Below are 19,418 nucleotides of genomic sequence, written 5' to 3'. Positions count from 1 at the left end.
CATCCGCAGAAACAGCAAAGGAACTTCTGATCCAAAATTCCTTAAGAGGAAATAGGCTACAGGCTAATAGATGCATCAGTCTACTCATGAAACCCTTTATTTGACTCATAAATGATCAAATAAAAAGGCTATTTTAAAGCTATTCTTTACTTTAAACTTACATAATGTCCCTTTAAACTACCATGCGTCAGCGGTTGCTATAATAATCCTGAAAAGTGCTGCCAGTTAGCACCATAGTTCTTTGCAAGACAGAATGAACAGTCACAGCCCTCCTCTTCAAATTTAACATGCATTATTTTGTGACATGTTCTGTGTGTCAGACATGCTAATGTCCTCACCTGTTTGCTATAGACACAGAGTGTTATTTAGAGGCTAAACCTATTTTTTCATGCAGCATGCAGTTGTTAGAAATAAAGAGGCTTTATACCAGTGGGGCTATTTTAAGTGAAACATGCTGCAATGATGACGCACATTGTGGATATGTCATCAAACTGTGAATCCCCCACAGCCAAAAATGAGGATGATTTCATGATTTCACACTTTCCCACCAACCCCAAAAGCAGCACTGGGAACACGTGGGGAGACACAGGAGGAAGTGAAACCCGCTTCCTGAGACATTCAGCATATTCAGTTACTCATGCTGCAATGTTTTAGATTTTAGGTGTAAAACAGCTTTTATATTTTTATTTTTTTTAGGCTATTCGTTTTACCATAAAGTTGTTATGACATGTTTTATATTAGGAAGGCTTCCATTTATTGTGAGAGAAAAAATATATGTTTATATATAAAAATATATAACAAAAACCCAAAGTGGATGACAAAGATGGTAAACTGACAGCATCAGCTTCATTTTTACAATTCCTATACATTGGAGAGACCAATTCCTATTAATTGGCGAGTCAAAGCAAAAGAAAGACTTGTACTACCCGTCAGATCGATGTGTGCCGTGCAGAGAGTCACAGTGCCAACAAAAAACAACCATAGAGGCAGTATCTTCCCTACCTCCAGCATAGCTTCAAGATGTGATATTTACCTTTATTAGAATGCCGTGGTTTCACTGGGTCACATTTCTTGTCTTAAAACCTATTTGGCAAAAAAAAAAAAAATATGTTACCGGGTTTTTAATCACAACATAAGGATATATGTCCCTCAAATAAGTTATGTTAGCTGCCACTAGTCTATCCAGCTGGATAAGAGGGTGAGGCTGTGAAGTACAGAAACTCAGCCTGTGCCTTACCCTCATACAGCAGAGGTGTAGTAGTTTCATGCTTATCAGCTCTAACTAATGGACTAATTGCTCTGCTGCTTTACCTACATTTCTAACTACATCCCATCCAATCAGTGGTGTCAAAAGTACACACATTTGTTACTTAAGTATAAGTATAGATACTGCAGTTTAAAAACACTCTGGTAAAGGTTGAATTATCAACTTGACCTCTTTACTCTAGTAAAAGTGAAAAAGTATGTGCTCCAAAAACTACTTAAAGTATAAAAGTATAAAGTAACATTATAAAAAACAAAAACAGTCAGACGCCACTGTATGGGTTTTAAAGCTAAATTTTCTGACTATTTTGAAAAATTCTTTGAGATAGGGCCAAGGAGGAGGGAGGTCTTGTTGGTCTCCGTCTCCATCTCCCGATACGCTCTCACCTGTGTCCGACCTTTCAGACATTTCAACATCTTTTTCTGAATTCAACATTGCGGCATGGCATAGGCAATTCACCTTTGCAGTTTGAAGAACACCTGCTTGCTTCTAATGATTTCCTTTAGCTAACCAATGAGTGTTTGCGTTCTATGACTCATCCAATTACACTAGTTTTCACTAGATGTGGATGGAGCCAATGATCTGCATTGGATGGCGCACATGATGTGAAATAAATATTTATAAACATTAACCTGGAGCCAAGAGTAATGAGTTACGTTTTTTTTTTTAAGTGTAAGGAATACAAAGTACAGGCACTTGTATAAAAATGTAATTAGTAGAAGTCAGATGTAGGCAGAAAAAAAAGTAATGTAGTAAATTATAGATACCTAAAAAGTGTACTTAGGTACAGTAACAAAGTATTTGGACTTCGTTACTTTAAAACCTCTGCATCCAACGGACTATAACTCAATCGGTTCTCTGCTTCATCGGTAGTCGTTCTTGCAGCCGTTTCTTTTATTCTGCACAATTTGTAATAGGTTTTCATTATCTCCATTAAAATCACATCATTATAGGGCTTGAAAGCAAAAATAATCTTTCTTTTTTTTATATTAACTTTGACATTGAAGTAGCACAAAGTTGATGAATGTGAACATGGAGTACTGTTTGGTATGATTTAAAGAGAAAAAAAAATTACTACTACTAAACTAACTATTGTTTACTACTCATCATTTACTACTAATAAATGTAGATTATGTCCTTAAAACACACTATATTAAAGTTCATTTTCCTTGTACAATTAATGCTTTAAAGCAGGGGTCTTCAACGTTTTCAAAGCCAAGGACCCCAAAACTGATGGCGAGATGGAGCGGGGACCCCCTAATTATTTATACTGTATGAAATTGTGTTATATCAAACTGGTTCTATAGTCACTCTATTACAGATGGAGTCATGTAACGAAAGTAATTTCTGCCTGGGATTATTAAAGTATTTCTGAATCTGATTCCTGGTTGATGAGACAGGTGTTGTGAATGAAACGGTGCCCAGTTTGAAAGAGCTCCTGTGTGTCGCTGAATGTGTGCATTGATGACTGAAAGACATCTTCTGCTTTCATTTATCTGTTTACTACAGTGTGTTGAATTCATGTTAATGTGTATTTAAAGACATTTTAATTAGTGCAAAAAACTGCAGGAGGGAATATCAAAAAAAGTAATCAACCAAGACTTTCACGACCCCCATGCAGTACCTCCGCGGACCCCCTAGGGGTCGCGGACCCCCTGTTGAAGACCTCTGCTTTAAAGGAATGATTCCCAAAAGGAGGAACTCGTACTCCTAGTGGTCCGTGAGTGCATTGCAAGGGGTACATGAAAGCATTTTATTTCTTAGGTAGTAAAATAAAATAGGGCTGGGATCTGTTTTGTTTTGTGAGGAAAAAGGTAAAATCAAACCAACTTTTATCAACCAAAAAGTTTTTCTTATGTGAGACACACATCAAAACCAAGCAGAGGAACAGCCTGTTGAGAACAGCCTGGGATCAGCTGTTTTTCACACTGAGCTATAGGAGCTCATCAAAGCAGCTCAGGTGTCCTGATGAAAACAAAGTAGAACTAATTAAGTCAGTCTAACTCTAAATTTTGTTCTGTATCTTGGTCTCAATTCATCAAGTTTAATTGTGATTATAAGGGAGTTACTCAGAGGAGCTCCAGGTTTATGACAGGATTTATTTTCTATTTATTTCGACTCCTCACTAACTTCCAGGCAAAATATTTATGTTGTTTTTTATTTGAGATGGAAAACACAAAATCTTGAAGAAATAAATGCTCAAATTAAAAGATTAAGTAAAATAGATTTTTATTTTATAATCAGTTATTGTATCTTCCACTTATACTACTTATACATACTTTTGACTGAGAGGGGTTCACAAGTCCAGAAAGGTTTGGAAACACTGCTTTTAAGTATGGTGTGAAATCTCAGTGAGAGCAGACTATTTAAAAGACATGCAGGCACTTCCAAATGTAAAATCTGCCTTAAACTGATAACTGAGAGGCGATTCACTGATTCACTGTCAGGTGTATTAAACCAGGTTGTGGTTTAGTGCATTAACTGCACTAATATGGTTACTTCACTGCTTTCCCTTGAAATCTGCTGATTCTAGCCACAGGTTACAGTATAAATAGGCAGCTCTGGATGCTTGAAGCTAAAAATAAACACAGTGAGCTATTTGTCACAGTACACGGCTTTCTGCAGAGTCTAGGGTGGGGAGGAAATGAGCAAAGAAAGGGGGAATTTTTTATTTTTTTTGGGCGGCTCACCTCAAAATGCTCAGTGGCCAGCTTTCTCTGCTGGAATAAAAAGGCAGCGAATGTTCCTATTAATAACTTCAGAGAGAGAAGGTGTGTCTCTTTAAGACTAACGGCTCTTTTAATACAGCGGAGGTGTAAGAGCTGAACGTTGTCACCGTTTTAATCAACAGCCTCTCTGGTAATGCTGATGACGTGCATGAGACGCCCCTGACTGTTTTTACAGACGCAGATGGGGCCTTGGAGGCAGCAAGGAGTAGAAATATTGTGGATTAGTCAGTCAGTGTGAGTAAGAAAGAGCAAGGCCTTTTACTAGCCTATACGTACATCTAAACAATGCCACAAATGTAAGAGAAAACAATAATTTGAGCCCAAATAGTGCGTAATCCTGATCTCTTATCATTCACTCTTGTGTCTGAGTAATTTAGAGGAAGTGTTACATCTGTAGTATTGTCATCTTAGCTTAAACCCTGGGAAACATGTGTTTCTGTTGAAATGGGGTTATGTGGAAGTTTCTTGTTAAATTGCTCATTCCCTAATTGGCCTTATGGAATTTCATTGGCACTTCATTTTTTCCACTAATTTATAAATACTTTTAATTATAAGGTTTATATTAAATGGTATTTTCCTTGCTGTGGTTCTGATCCCTGTTCAGGATGGTCAGTTATTATGAAATACAACAGATTCTTACCCCTGATGAACTAAAATAACTCTTAGTGAACTATTCCTTGCAGAAACAATTTCTTGGGTTAATAAAAGCACTTGCTAGCAACAGACGGTCACGCTAGGTATAATATATAGAAAATAATTTAAAAGCTTAAAGATACAAACTGAAGAAGTTTGAGTAGAAGCAGATCATTGGAAGATGGCATCAATTCCTACCTGCAAAAAAGACAGAAGCAACAATACAACAATCTGAAAGACAAAATAACAAAATTCCTATCCTAAAGCAGCCAAGATGAGCCCGCCCTCCAACATACCTCTAGTGGAGGGCTTCAATAATCCTTTTGGATAGAGGACATGGTCAAGCACACACCTCCTCCAATGGGATTTTACATGAGCAGGTTAACAACCAGATCATTTGATTCAGGTATGTGGAAGTTTCAGAAAATCAGGTCTTCAAGAACACATTTAAAATCATTATGTAGTTTTACACTCATGTGCTTTAAGAATCAGATATGGAAGAACCAACCTTGAATGGAAATCTGCAGCCATATTTAAAATCCCCGTTTTCTCACATTACTGTTTCGCACATCATTGGTGTGTGTAACCTTATCAGCGTTGTTCTGAGGATAAAATGAAATATTCAGGGAGCATAGAATAAAGCTCTGGGTCTGTTTGTCAATGTAGAGTCATAGTTTATATCTAGGCTTTGAAACCTTGTTCTTAAACACATTCATTTTGTATCCAAAAATAAAACATGAGCTTACAGTATGTAACTATCCTTCAAATATCACTTTATTTCTCTTGGTCTTTATTTATTTCTATTTTTTTTACATTTTTGAGATGAAAATGTATCAAAATACTCCTCTTTTCTCAAACAAATGATCCATTCCGCCATCCCTCTTCTCCTGCTTATCTGTTAGGATTGTCGTGGCGCTGGTGCCAGTAGTCTTAAGGGCAGATTATACTTCTGCAACCGCACACATCAAATGTCGCTTGAGTCTGGTCGCAAACCAGTTTTGCTGTTATGCTTCTGCAACGTCAGTCTGGAATTTCTAAGGACGCACAACATTTTCCCTCCAAAGCGCAAGGGGGAGCCTATTTGAGAATTCACAAGAACTTCGGTGGCACCGGTGGGAGTGTTTATTTTCCAAAACAACAATGGCGCACCTGCAAGACATCATGGTCACAGAGATGGATCTAGAGTTCCTAGACATCGAAGAGGAACAGGTTCAGTTAATGGTGTTGGCAAAAATACTGATTAACCTTTTGTCGTAGTTGTCCATTGTAGTTGTTCCTCGGTCTTTAAAAATGGCGTGCCCCGGCACCAAATCGAGAAGTACGACAACACAGACAGCCTGAAAGGCATACCAAGGACCAATCACAGCCACTTTTTGCCTGCGCACTTCCACTTGAGGTCTGCTCGTGTCTCCGACTGTCAACACGTAGTCAGGATTTTTTTGAGGTGCGTGATGATGGTTGCAGATCCTCTGCGCGGGGGGTTTGGTCATGCAAAGAAGTATAGATTGGCCCTTAGACATAAGCAACAGCCAGTTAAAGAGTTTGAAAAACTGCTTGTAGAGATCCAGATGGCAAGGGAGTAAATGGTACCTACACAACACTGATGAACAAAGGTAAGTTTAGTTATCAAGAGGTTACAGGAATCCAACAACAGATGGGTTGTTGTTGTGAGGAAGGTTCCAGAGGATATGACGGTACCAACTGGACCTTAGGTAGGCAGAAGATGTGACAGCCTGGACTGACTTTCTCTGGGTCTGTTTGCAGTAGGTGGTTGTTGATCCGAAGAGAACTGGAGGGTAAACAGGCAGGTAAAGAGGGAACAGCAGGGTGGAGGAGATCCAGGCTTCTCAAAGGTAATTGCATGTAGAGCAGGGGTCTCAAACTGGTTCCAGACAGGGGTGTTTGGCTGCAGGTCTTCTTTCCAACCAAGCAGGAGCACATTGGACTCCATTCATCTCATCAAGTCATCATGTTAAGCCTGGACTCACTTAATGAGATGACTGGAGTCTGGTGTGCTATTGCTTGGTTGGAAAGGAAACCTACAGCTGTATGGCCCTTTCTGGAACCAGTTTGAGACCCTTGATGTAGAGAAAAGCAGGCTGCAGGTGGGTTGACACTGAGGAGTTTCTCAGCAGTTTGGTTCTTGGCTTTTGAGCAACCAGGATTTCACCACAGCTTCTGCAGAAAACAATGCACATTGTAGATGTGTTGAGGCTTAAACCCTCCCTAAGGGATGGTACCTGGTGGCCATCAGGAAGAGGAAAAAGAAGAACAGGCCTAAAAGGCAGAGATAAGGGACAGATCCAGGTAAAACTGACAAGTACCCAGAAGGAATGTTAAGGGCTGTAACTCTCCACCTCCATGAGATATAAGATGCTGCATCCACGTCTGGAGTCAACAATGCAATAGACTGCATAAGTGGAGAAGCCATCAATGTCTAGGATGGATAAAGGGGTTGTGACAAGATGGCATGATAGGCTAAAGAGAACAGCTTTAACAGAAAGATATGGAACGTGGGAAGAACAGGGAGATTGGAATGCAGCTTCGGGCAAATCGATGTGGAACTGATGATACGGTCAATAGTGAATGGACCAAGAAATCTGGGAGCCAGCTTTACAGATTAGGCTTTATGGGGGAATTATGTGATAATTGCCATACATCTTGTCCAGGAGAGTAATTGGGGAGGAGGAGCTTGCTCATACTCAGACACATGGTAGAACGTGGTTGTGAAGGACGCAAATACCGCACCAACACCAACTTTTCTTGGAACCTGGGAAGTATGAGATTGTGAGGTAAAAGCAGAAGACAAACCAAGACCATGGTGACTGACAGAGATTGAGACTTTCTGTTGAGTGGAGCGAGATCCAGCCAGTGACATTATTCTTCCAGAGCCAATTAAGAGGCTAGTAGTTCTTGGTCTCCTATGGCATGATAGTTCTTTGGGGGAAATTGGAAGGAGAAAAAGACACATGAAGACACATGAGTGAAGATTACAGTTGGAAGGTAACATCTGCAGACAAACAGCTCCAACCCCTGTATCAAAACCAAACTGGGACTTGGGATCTGGATGGACATGAATGGGAGCCTTAGACAACTTTATTTAAGCTACAAAAAGCCTCTTATTCCTCAGGAGTCCATGAAAATGTCTTTTTGATGGAGATGAGAGAGCATAGGTGACATATGACAAAAAAAACAACAAAAAAAAAAACAGATAGAAACACTGTAGTTACTTACTGGTGATTGGAGTAGATTAGCTTCTACTATTAGATAGTAGATTAGTTTGCTTGGGCTAATTTTCACCTTTCCACCCTCTAATACAAATCCCAGAAAATTCAGATTTTTTTCTTTCTTAACATAAAAGCAGTTTACTAGAGAGGATGGCACTCTAAGATCTGGTGTACGTGTCATTCATGTTCCTTTAGGTTTTCGGAGAAGCCATCCAGTTAGACGAAAACAAAGACATTAGTAAAATCTCTTAGAACATAATTAACAGAGTCCTGGAAGACAGCAGGGACAATCTTGAGTCCAAAGGGCCTCAACAAACACTCACAGTCTCTGACAGGGTTTAAAAAGCAATCTGCTATTCATCACTTTCTCTGATTTGGACCAATGATGGAGTTTGGAGAAGACCGAGGCTCCATGTACACAGTCAAAAGCAGCAGAGCCTTCATTTTGAACAGCGATTAGGTTGAGACCACTGTAATCTATACAGTTTCTAAAGAGTTTTATCAGATCAATATGGTCTTCTCAGGCCTGCCTTTATGAATCATTATTGTATTTCTCCATAGATTCATGTGTGGATTATGATAGGTCATAAAAGTCACTAGGTCAGAGGCACAATTGTATGAATGATGAGGAGGTAGAGCCAAACAAGTGGAACATTGAGTCAATTGAAGACAGGCAGCTAGACAGTGGGAACTCCTGGCCTTGATGCTGGATTCTCTCCAGATGATATGGGGGTTATACGAGACCAGGAGGCTGGGGCTCATGATGGAGTCTTTGGTTGTAAAACAGAAAAATAATTTTTTGTTGTAATAATTTTAAGAGGTAATGAGCTAGACTGGGAGTGTTTGATGGGAGAGTTGAGCTTGGATTATGCTCGACACGTCCACAAGGTCAGCAAGGACAGAATTTCTGCACCATGCACTTAGGAAGTTTTACAGCCATGTTGATAGATCTGTGCTGAAACATGCCGATGATTTGCAAAAGTAAACATCTGGAGACAATCTGTGATTTAGCTCATAAATGTCACCACTATCAACAGATTGTGGAAGAAACTCCTGGAAAGAAATGACTGTTGCTCTTGGACGGCATAATGGGGCTTTGGAAAAGTAGTAGAGAGCTATATTTTCTACTTCCTCCTGTATTGTGGTGTTGTCAGCTTGCAGTTTGTGCTGAACATTGGTTTGATAGGAGATGGAAGAGGTTGAATAAGAATCTCAAAACCAAAAAGTTCCCCAGTTCATTGTGTGACAGAAAGGACCTAGATCTACAAACTGAAGCCTCTGCAGGGTCACAGGCTAGAAGTCCAGTTTAGCCTCTGTGACTGGAACACAGACTGTTCTTCCTAGCATTTTGTTTTATTTTCCACTATCTTTGTCCATCTTTGTGTTTCCCATTCTCCTTCCAATGTAAGTCTCCATTCTTTTTCCACCCTGCTTTGTTCTTTGGCTTTTGGATGTGAGCCCACGCCCAGCTTTTGGACAAGGTTGTTTGTTTTTAAACTAACTTCCCGATCTCTGGAATGCCTGAAAAGATTTTGTCCCCAACATTGACTTTGACTTTTTACTCCTGACTCTTTATTCAAAATCTCTGTTTCTATTCTGCCTCGAAATGTTAAATTAAACATTTCTCACTTTTACTTCCTCACCACATTCAAGAGCTGAAAACAAGGCATTGCTTGAGTGGAGCATGGAATGAAATGCATTCACATTTACAAACAAGAAATGGGTTGGCGTACTTTAGGGAAAATGGTTAAAAATGAATGTTAGGAATAGGTCTAATTTTACCTTGTAAATCTACACCATAGAGTCTATTATATTGCATTGTAAAATAAGAGCAGAGTAATAATGCCATGCATGTATATATCCAGATCTCCCAACTAACCTTTAAAGTGCTATAAATGCAGTTACTAAGCAACATCATTATGTAAACTTATAATATGACTTTATTACAAGAAAAAAAGGTCCAGAGATCAGAACGACTGCAAGTGAAAACTAAATAGCCAGAGTTGGCTCACTTCTTTCATACTGGGATATATGGCTTCCATTGTGCCAGCTGTAAAAGGTCAGTTTGGAAAAAAGTGTGCAGCCAAGTCCTGTTAGTGTCATTAACACAGCTCCACCGCCTAAAGCTGGGTTCTTGTGGCCTTTTAGAGTGTTGATGAAAGCTGTTCTAATTATTTCCATCTCGCACATAAAGTTCCAGTTAGATGTTTGAATATGTTCACCAGGAATACAAATGTGAACCGTTTTGTTCTTCGTTTAGACTAATGCAACAGAGTATAACGATTAAGTGAAGCAAAAAAGTTCACTACAGGGGTTGACCTTGATTATAATTTTCTTTAACCTACATGGGTTCAAAATCATTCATACTGGGTTAAAAAATATAGGTTGTGTACAAATTTGGTAACTAAGCCTTCCGAAGGCCAGATTTGTCAGCCGATTAAGTCATAGCGCAGCAAGGATGCCTGTTTAAATTCTATTCCTTTGTATGAGGCCGACAAATGTAGCTTTCTCACCCCCCCCCCCCCCCCCCCCCCAGTGTGACAGGTCCGGTGTATCCTTCACTACCATACCATTATAATTAAAGCTGGTTGCTCCGTGTTCAGAGGAAAAAAGGAAATGGCGATGAACAGTGTATATTACTATGTGTATAGTTTCATCTTAAATTAATAAAAAATTGTTTATCTAAGTTGTCAGATATGTTGCAGGTAATGTTTGGTGTATTTAAATATTTAATCTTTATCAAAATCTATTTTACCTGAACACAATTATTTCTCAGCCTGAGATATCTGAGATATCTGCGAGAACGTTACTGCTCCTCGAAAAACAAAATTAGCAAACATACAATAGTAGCGAGAAGTTCGGCCTCCATTCTTTGCCTGCTTTGTGTGTCAACTGTCACGGTTGCCAGGCGACAGATTTTACGCTAAGTGAGGGGCGGTTACAGCTGGGGAAGTCTCGACCATGGCATTCGAAGGATGCATACATACATACGTGTGTGTGTGTGTGTATATATATATATATATATATATATATATATACATACGTGTGTATATATATATGTATATATACTTTTTATCTATACTTTATGCAGATACATCTCTATCTACCCTGTAAAAAAGAAAAGTTGGCAGAACTTTCAAATTTTAAGGCAACAAGCTTCAAAGGTTTTTACTAAGGGGAGTTTTTCAACTATTGGTTAGAGCAGTGCGCCTGTGCTCTGAGAACGCTGCAAGTACCCGGTGCAATCCCCACAGCCTCCACTCTGGGTTCCTGAGCAAGACCCTTAACCCCACACAAGGGATTTGCATTTTTACTTTAAAAGTAATCATACTTAGCTTATTGTCCCCCAGCTGGAAAATGTGTCATCTTTCTTTTAATCAACACTTTTCTGTTTTAGGGACACTAACAGTCTGAGTTTTAAACCTCCAACCTTTTCAGTTGCTCCAAGTAGCAAATGCTCTGCTCGTTAACTACTAACTAAAGCCCTGATCACTGGTAACTTAATTAAAGGTCAACTACAAGCTTAAATAAGAATTATATAAGGCTTTATTCTCATTGTTTTGAACATGACATGTTACTTCATTTGACAGAATTTCTAGATCATCAATTTCTATTGCTATAATTAAACATTCAAATAATATTGAGGATTTAAAAGATATCTCCAAAAATAGATTTTCCTGCATTTGTGTGCAAATCTGTAGATGGCATCTCATTGAAGTTTCCACCTTTTTATTTGTTTTCTTGCAGGGAGGGGTATTTTCTCAAATCTAGAGAAAACATATAGCTTTCTAAAGAATATTCTGAGAAATAGTTTGGTCTCATTCAGGTGTGGACAGAACCTTGAAGAGGCATTATGCAGGTTTCTGATGATACTGCCACCTGTGGCTGAAACATAGAACTGCAGCTCTCTTCTGCCTGGTCTCGTAGGTCACGTTCGTACTTTTTTACCATTTGCCATTCCCTGTTACTTATGTCTATCCACAAAATTTATCTTGATTGCTTGCTTGGTCGGACCAATTTCACATGGATGCGCTTAACGTCACAGAAACAGCGCAGGAACTTGACCTTACATTCAGGAAAATGTACTACGAGATTAAAGATTCATCGGTGCGGAACTAGTGAAGTGTCAGACTGCTCCTCAAACCATGTTTTAGTCATAAAGGGTAAAAAAAAAGAAAATTCAAAGATGTTTTTTTTTTACTAAAAGCGTATATAATTTTCTTTATGAAACATTTTGTCCTTACAAGTTTCTTTTTTCGCATACTGGGGTGCATCTCCTATATCAGATGTTTTCCTTTTTATCTTCTAACCACTTTCTTTATGCTGGTTTCAAAGGAAAGTGATATTTTCTGTATTGTTGAACCCATCTTGTGGCCCAGTTTGTGATTCAACAGAGCTATTGTTTCTTAAACTGCCTGAGAAAATGGGGCCGACACACTAGCCGTTTGGATTCACAAACCTCTGCTCCAGAGGGCCTTGCAGGAAGCCACATCCTCTTCCTGTTTAGTCTAAACTCTGATTGGTCCCTGAGCCTGAGAGCATGGACACAACAAAGAAGTGAGCATTGCATTTATCAACTGTAAAAAAAAAAAATCAGTCCCAAAATAAAAACAGTCAAAACATAACACTGCCTTCATCTCCAATATTGCCTTTTTAGGACATTTAGCTTTCCATACATTTTAGGTAGCTCCATTTAACCACTATGCTACTGGTAAGGATTTATTCCATGTTTTGTAATTATTATTTCTGATATAAACATTCATGATGAGTAATGACCACATGAAGGTTTAATTGTTCCTAAGATTTTGCAGAACTTGCAAACAAATGAGGAATTCACCAAGAAAGACCTTTCCTCCTGACAGGCTGCTTATTCAAAATAGGAGAGAACAGTTAAAAAAAAGAGGAAATTATCTCATCTGCTGGTTGGAGCAACCCACAAGTTAAGACAACTGAGTTAGAGATAAGCAGACATGGTGTCATTCCCTCTGCGCCCATTAGCATGCCTTATTAGGACATCTGCAGCTGCTGGTGTGTTTTGGTGGGAGTCATAGGGCAGATGTTGCTCTTTTTTTACGCCCCTCCAGACAGTCTGAGTCATGTTGGGTCACTGTGCCGACGGCTCACTTTAGACTCCTGCCGAGAGGGAAACTTAGTAAAAAATTAAACAATAGCCATGCAGGTACACTTTCCGGAAAAGATAGGGATTCCTGTAAGGAAAGGAAAGGAGTTCTGTGTTCTGGCCAATTTTAACGATGTTGTGTAAGGTTCCAGTGTGGGTTTTGTAATCCTACAGCAAACATCTAATCCGTGCTATCAGCCTGAGCTAAAATACAGCATTCATAAAACCCTTCAAACACAAACACACCAAAAAAAGAACTAATTTATAGGCCTCATATTTCTACTCTAGTGATAGCAGTTCTGTATACCGACCAGCTTCCCTATCTGGTTCCAGACCCGCTGCCTGCAAACAGGTACATTTCCTGTTACACTTCGAGGCATCAAAGGTGGGTCAGAATGGAGGTCATGCAGCACGGATCATTTACTGACAAACAACAAGTGACGTGCAAGTCTGTTGCAATGGTAAACAAGCGTTGCGTTTGATTTGTTTCACAGCGTAAAAGTCTTCCCACAGGCCTCGAGCATTTTCCATATTTGAAGCTGTCTTGTATATTTGTCAAACACTAACACTTCCGAATAAACACCCTTGTGAAAAGATCTTAAGTTGTTTAACGCTCCTTCCGGGGAATCTGGAGTCCCCTTTAAGTGGTTTTGACTTAACATTGGCTGTTTTAGGCTCCTTCTAAGTCAATCTGATGTAGTGGACTAATTTGTATATATTTTATAGCTGTTTATGAATTATATTTATCTTTAAGCTGTTATTGATTCTGACATCAGGGCTAAAAGTACGCAATTTGCGGTGGCCAAACCAGTGTATTTAACTATCGCACTATTGCACGTCTGATTTGTGTTTCCAGTGCACATGAGGATGCCTTGCCTTATTATCTAATGTTGCATACTTATAGAAAGTGCTCCAGTTTCTCCAAGCTGCACATCTGATACCTTGTAAATACTATAGGATTTCCAGATAGGTCTGCTATAGACTTTTTGATCGGTGGCATAAGCATCACAACTAATATGATTTTTTGATATTACTGAAAAGTTTGGCCAAAAAACCCACTTTATAGCGCCATGATGACTGTCCTCCTACAGACCTGTGGACAGCAGAGACCGCTGATGGGACAAATCAATGTTTACACAAAAATAACTCAGAGATTTCCTCCTTTATAAGTTCACCTCCTAGGAACACTCTCCCATAAGAGTTTAATTAATCTTTAGTCCATTATTTACTCTTTACTTCATTAACCAAGGTTATACCAACACAAATATTGAAATACAATACTGTAAAATTGATTGATTCTTACAGTTACTTTATCATTAATTGTATGTCTTTTTACAAACAGAGAGAATCTAAGCTGTTGAAAGGCTGCATTGTTTATCCACTATCCCTTTGAGCTTCTATGAAGGCAAGGGGAGTTTATTTATACAGGACCAACCATAAGCAAGGCGTCAAAGAGCTTTACAGGTCATCAAAGGAAAGACACACAGACAGTTACAAAGCATAAGAATAAAAGCATAGCATGAAAAGTTTAAAACAATCAAATTCTTGCTTTGATCTAAAGCTTCTGTAAACTACATTTTATTTCCTGAATCAAATAAAGCAACAGTTTCTGCACACCTAAAAGGTTTTCAGGGAGCTACGGAGCATATTGCCATGATTGTGCCCTTTGTGGACTTCTATTTATGTTTCTACTAAAGTTCTCAGTTCCACTTTGCTTTATGTTATTCTGTGTTTTCTTGATTTTCGGTTTATTTTCCATTTTCTGTTTATATTTAAGCTGTGTTGTTTTTTTTTAGTTACTTTCCGTTGCCCCCTTGTGCCAGTCTCCTTTCCTTTAGCTCCTTCTAGTTACTTCTGTCTACAACTGCTCCCTATTAGCTAATTATCCTCACTTGTTTCAGTCTCCCATATATACACCTCCTGTTCTGTTATTCGTTGCAGGATCATTGTCATTCTTTTGGTTTATTCCTCTCTTGTGTCTCCTAGCTTTTTTGGTTCTTGAGTTTTCCTTGTCAATCAGTTCTGGACTTTGGATTTTGTATACCTGACACATATTTAGTTCTGGGAGCAGGTTAGCAGGTCTACATTACCAAATAGTCTGTCCTTTTACCAACAGGAAGCTATTACAGTGATTTAAGAATAGGACTGATATGATTTAATCCTCTGGTGCTGATAGCGTGACCATTTTCTATAGCACCAAAAATGAGGACATTATGTGGCATATCAATGAATCACTAAAGTGTACATAAGAGTCTGGTATACTCTCAATTTTGAGGGGTTTAAAGATGATGCTTGTGTGGTTGAGTAAAAAAAAAAAACATTTATGAAAATTCAAAACGTATTGGTTGACAGTATTTGCATTTATTCAATACCTTGTGTTTCAAAAAGTGACAGCTAAGAGGAACCAGCAGGTATTTTGGCATCCAGAGCGACGAAACTTCATGAAGAAAGCCCTCATTAATGAGGTACCTGCCGCATGTTTATCACTTTTATGTTTATCCGTACTCGCATGTCGTTCAATTGCAGCTTTCTCTTGACTCCATATCTCCACATCGCATCGAGAAATTTGGCAGAAGCCATGGAGCCATGATTCTCGACTACTTTTCATTATAAATTCATGCTTTTTTTCCATTCAGGGTAAAACGACGTCTTGCGAGTTGGCCTGATGCTAACTTTCTGTCAATGCATAAATTAGCAGAACTCTGACCCTTGGTTACTTTTTTAACCAATGACAAGCAGATATTTATTTGACGCAGCATTACTCTGAGCCAATCATCTGTTAAACCAGATAGTCAATGCATTTTCTTTTACATTCTATGATTGGATATTTTGCTGCAGCCCAGGAAAATGGAAATAAATCTGCTCAATAAGGAGGACGAATAGGCATTCGACTGGATGCCGCGCTGGACGCCAGACAGTGCAATGAAAGTCCGGACTGTCCTGCCTAAAGTGGGACATCTGGTCACCCTAGGTGTACAGTACAGTATGTCAGGATTCGGGCAGCAACATTGTGGCTTAACTGTTTACAGAGGCCTGTCTTTCAGTCATTTAACCCTCTGGGGAAAGAAAGCAAAAGAATGCAGCAGTTTTTCTGCATCCTGTTTTGACAGGAAACCTTTACTCTGGTAATATTGGTGAAACGATTGGAAGCTGATTGTGTAACAGACTGTTTTTGGTTGTTAAAATCAAGATTTGAAGTCAGAAATGTCATTAATATTTCTTGCATTATACGTTGTCTTTAGCTTAGAAAACTAAGCTTTTTAGACCATAAGTGGTTGTTTCTGACTTTATTGATTTAAGGGAAATTCTGACCATTCTTCTTCCTTATATTATAGAAACACTGACTCAGGATATTTGGTAACACAAGACCCTGTCGACTTTTGATAAATCCTCTTTTTGCAATTTCAACTTTTTTGTTCAAAGTAGAGCCACTGGGTTTCTGTTTCGAAAGAAGATCCTGTCTTTTATGGAAAGGCTCTATCCAGTCCTGCCTTGGGATCCCTCATTTTGAGCTGGGATGACTAAGATTCCTCTTGAACCTGTTGCCTGCTCTTGTGCGACCTCAGACAAGCAGAAGACAACAGATGGATGGTTCTTAAATAATGTTAGAAAAGAAGACCTTAGTTTTCTTATTACCACTTATTCTTAGACATACTGTGATCCTGAAATCAGAGTGGAAATAAAGTTTCTGTCTTTCAATTCTGACATTTTGGAAGACAAAAAATGACATGCCTTGCTCTCCTACTATCAGGTTCACATAGATGTTTTTATTTTGACATTTGTATTGCCTACAGTTTGCTTCTCGTTAATACCATTTTCGGCAATATGTGCTCAGTATACAGTTAAACAACTTCTTTGAAGTTCTAATGTTTAGTAATTTTCCTCATTATATAATTCCTCACTTATGTCCAAAAAATGTCAAACCCTAAACACCTCGATGGAAGAATTTGACCTTTCTGATCCTCTGTTGTCTCATTGTTGTTTACCAGACAAACCATTTGCTCTATTTACTGACAGACCCTTAACAGACTACTTTCAAAGGGACGGTGGATCGTTTCCATAAAAATCTCCTGCCTGTTTCCAGTGAAACCTGCAGCTTGAGTTATGCACGTATTGTTTTTAAGCTCCAAACATATGATAACACAAAAGCTTCTGTAGAAACATCCTGAGGAAATTGCCTCTCTCATTAAGGCATTACGGTAAGGAGGCATCAAAGGCTGGAGCAAAGCCGAAAAAAGCTGGGAGGTGTTTAAATGACACTATGGGTCCAGTAAAGGTTCGTACATCCATCAAATCATGAAGCATAAAAAAAAAAAAATACTTTTTTTTTATAAGTTTTCCTTGTATCTGAATACTTTGGATTCCCCTACTATTAACCTGAAAACGCAATCATAATTCTAGATACTATGATAACCTGACAAACAGTTTCCGAGAGAGCACTCTTCTTCTCTGAATCCTTGTATTCAGAAATGTGTCATCAGACACTGATTAGTTGCTATTGTATAACTATACTTGCATTTTCAGATAGTGTTTTAAAAGAAAAACATTTTGGTGAAACAGTGACAATAAAGACTGGATTTATACTGATTATGTTAGTGATGACGCAGGACCAACTTTGTCTCATAGTGGTTTGAACAAAGCATAAAAGCCAGTAGAGAAACAGGAATCAGGGAATCACCTGGTTCTGGTTCTGTTTATTTTGCCCATTTACTATTTCCTACTTAAGTAGTTCAAACCTCTATCTGACCTTTTCTGATACGCCTAACAGAGGGAAGCAGTCCTTGCATTTTTAACACAAATGCATTAGGTTGTACCAACCACTGGGGATATAATCTGGGGTTTTTTGTGGGTTTTTTTGTCTGTTTTTTTGTTTTAGACTTACACTCAACTTTATTCTTTATCCCTTGGGATAACTCTTTCAGGGAAATCATGGTTCCAGTAGCTTATATAGGGTAAAAAGAGTTAAAGCAAGTTGCCATTAAAGATAAATATGAAACAGACAAAACAAAAGAGTGTATATAGTACAAAAAAGAATAAAAAATGAAGAAGTTGTAATGTCCTGGAATATGTTTCCCTCAGATATAAAAATATCTGCAAAGTAGAAAGCCAAGGGAAGACTACATATTAGTTGACTTGCGTTATATCACCTTTGTCTCCGTAAATGAAATGTTAGAATGACTAAATGTTAGTTTATACTCATGTGGAGGAAAACTGTACATCTGTTCATTCCTGCTGTCGAGACAATTACAGCATCTGGGTATCCATGATTATATATTTTTAATTTGCCTTGGTGACATTTTAGCCAAGGCAAGTTTATTTCTATAGCACAGTTTAGTGGCAATGACCGTTCGAAGCAGTCGACACAAATAGTTAGAGATCAAAAAGTGAAACATGAAAAGAAGTGGATTATTTATACAAAAACAGATTAAATTAAATTAATGATGGCCCCTGGGGACAATATCTGTCATTTTGCAAGAGAAGAACATCAGTCTGAGGGCAGACACATTTTCAAGAGCGCAGCCGTCTTGGAGCATAGTCAATGGACAAAAAATCCCAAAGGTGCGTTGGACGAGCCGGCACGCACGCAGAGCGATTTTCTCCTCTCGAAGCAGCAGTTTCTTGTGCATGTGTGGTAGATAAACCATGCGCAGAAGTAGCTTAACATACATGTGAGAATATTTATTTTGCTGACGGGTGTTTTTAAATAAATGTGAAGCCATACTGAAGGCCATGGGCAGATTTGATTGACATAGCAACGCACTAAGGCTAAAATCTGATTGGACAAAAAATATAACAACCACATAAATCAAATGGAAGCAGCACAGCCAAGAGAAAAGCTTTAAAATTTAAAGAACGGGTTGTCTGGAATAAATTAAAGGAATAGTACACCCAAAACATGATTAGCCTTCATTTTCTACTCACCCCCATGCTGAACAACACTCTGGAGTACTTTTTTGATATCTCAAATGCATCTGGAGATCTGGGAGGCTTCTTGCTGTCTGCTGACATTCAAATAATGTAGGTCTATGGTGACCGAGGCAGAAAGGTCCATAAAAGTCCACAAAAAACGTGTCAATATTCCTCCATACTGCTCGTCCAATGTATTCCAAGTGTCCTGAGTGGGTAGCATCCAGAATTTACTCAAAACGAAGTCATTTAGAATGTTTTTAGAGCATAAACAGTAGTGTATAGGATTTCCTGAAAGCGCGTTCACGAGTCTACGGAAACCGCGGCAGACCAAACCAGATGAAAGTGCGCATTCAGCTCGGCAAAGAACTCATGCTCTTCCTCAACACTGAAGTCCTCAGACATTTTTCTTTCGTTGTTTCTTTCTTTGCACAGGTAAACAGCACATTTCTTCTTCTACGCTTGCATTATTGGCAGAGCAGACGCTGAATGCGCACTTTCATCTGGTTTGGTCTGCCGCGGTTTCCGTAGCGTCTTGA

Source organism: Cyprinodon tularosa, unplaced genomic scaffold, assembly GCF_016077235.1.
Source record: "Cyprinodon tularosa strain WSP-4 unplaced genomic scaffold, ASM1607723v1 ctg76, whole genome shotgun sequence".
Lineage (NCBI taxonomy): Eukaryota > Metazoa > Chordata > Actinopteri > Cyprinodontiformes > Cyprinodontidae > Cyprinodon > Cyprinodon tularosa.
This window is presented reverse-complemented; position numbering follows the sequence as displayed.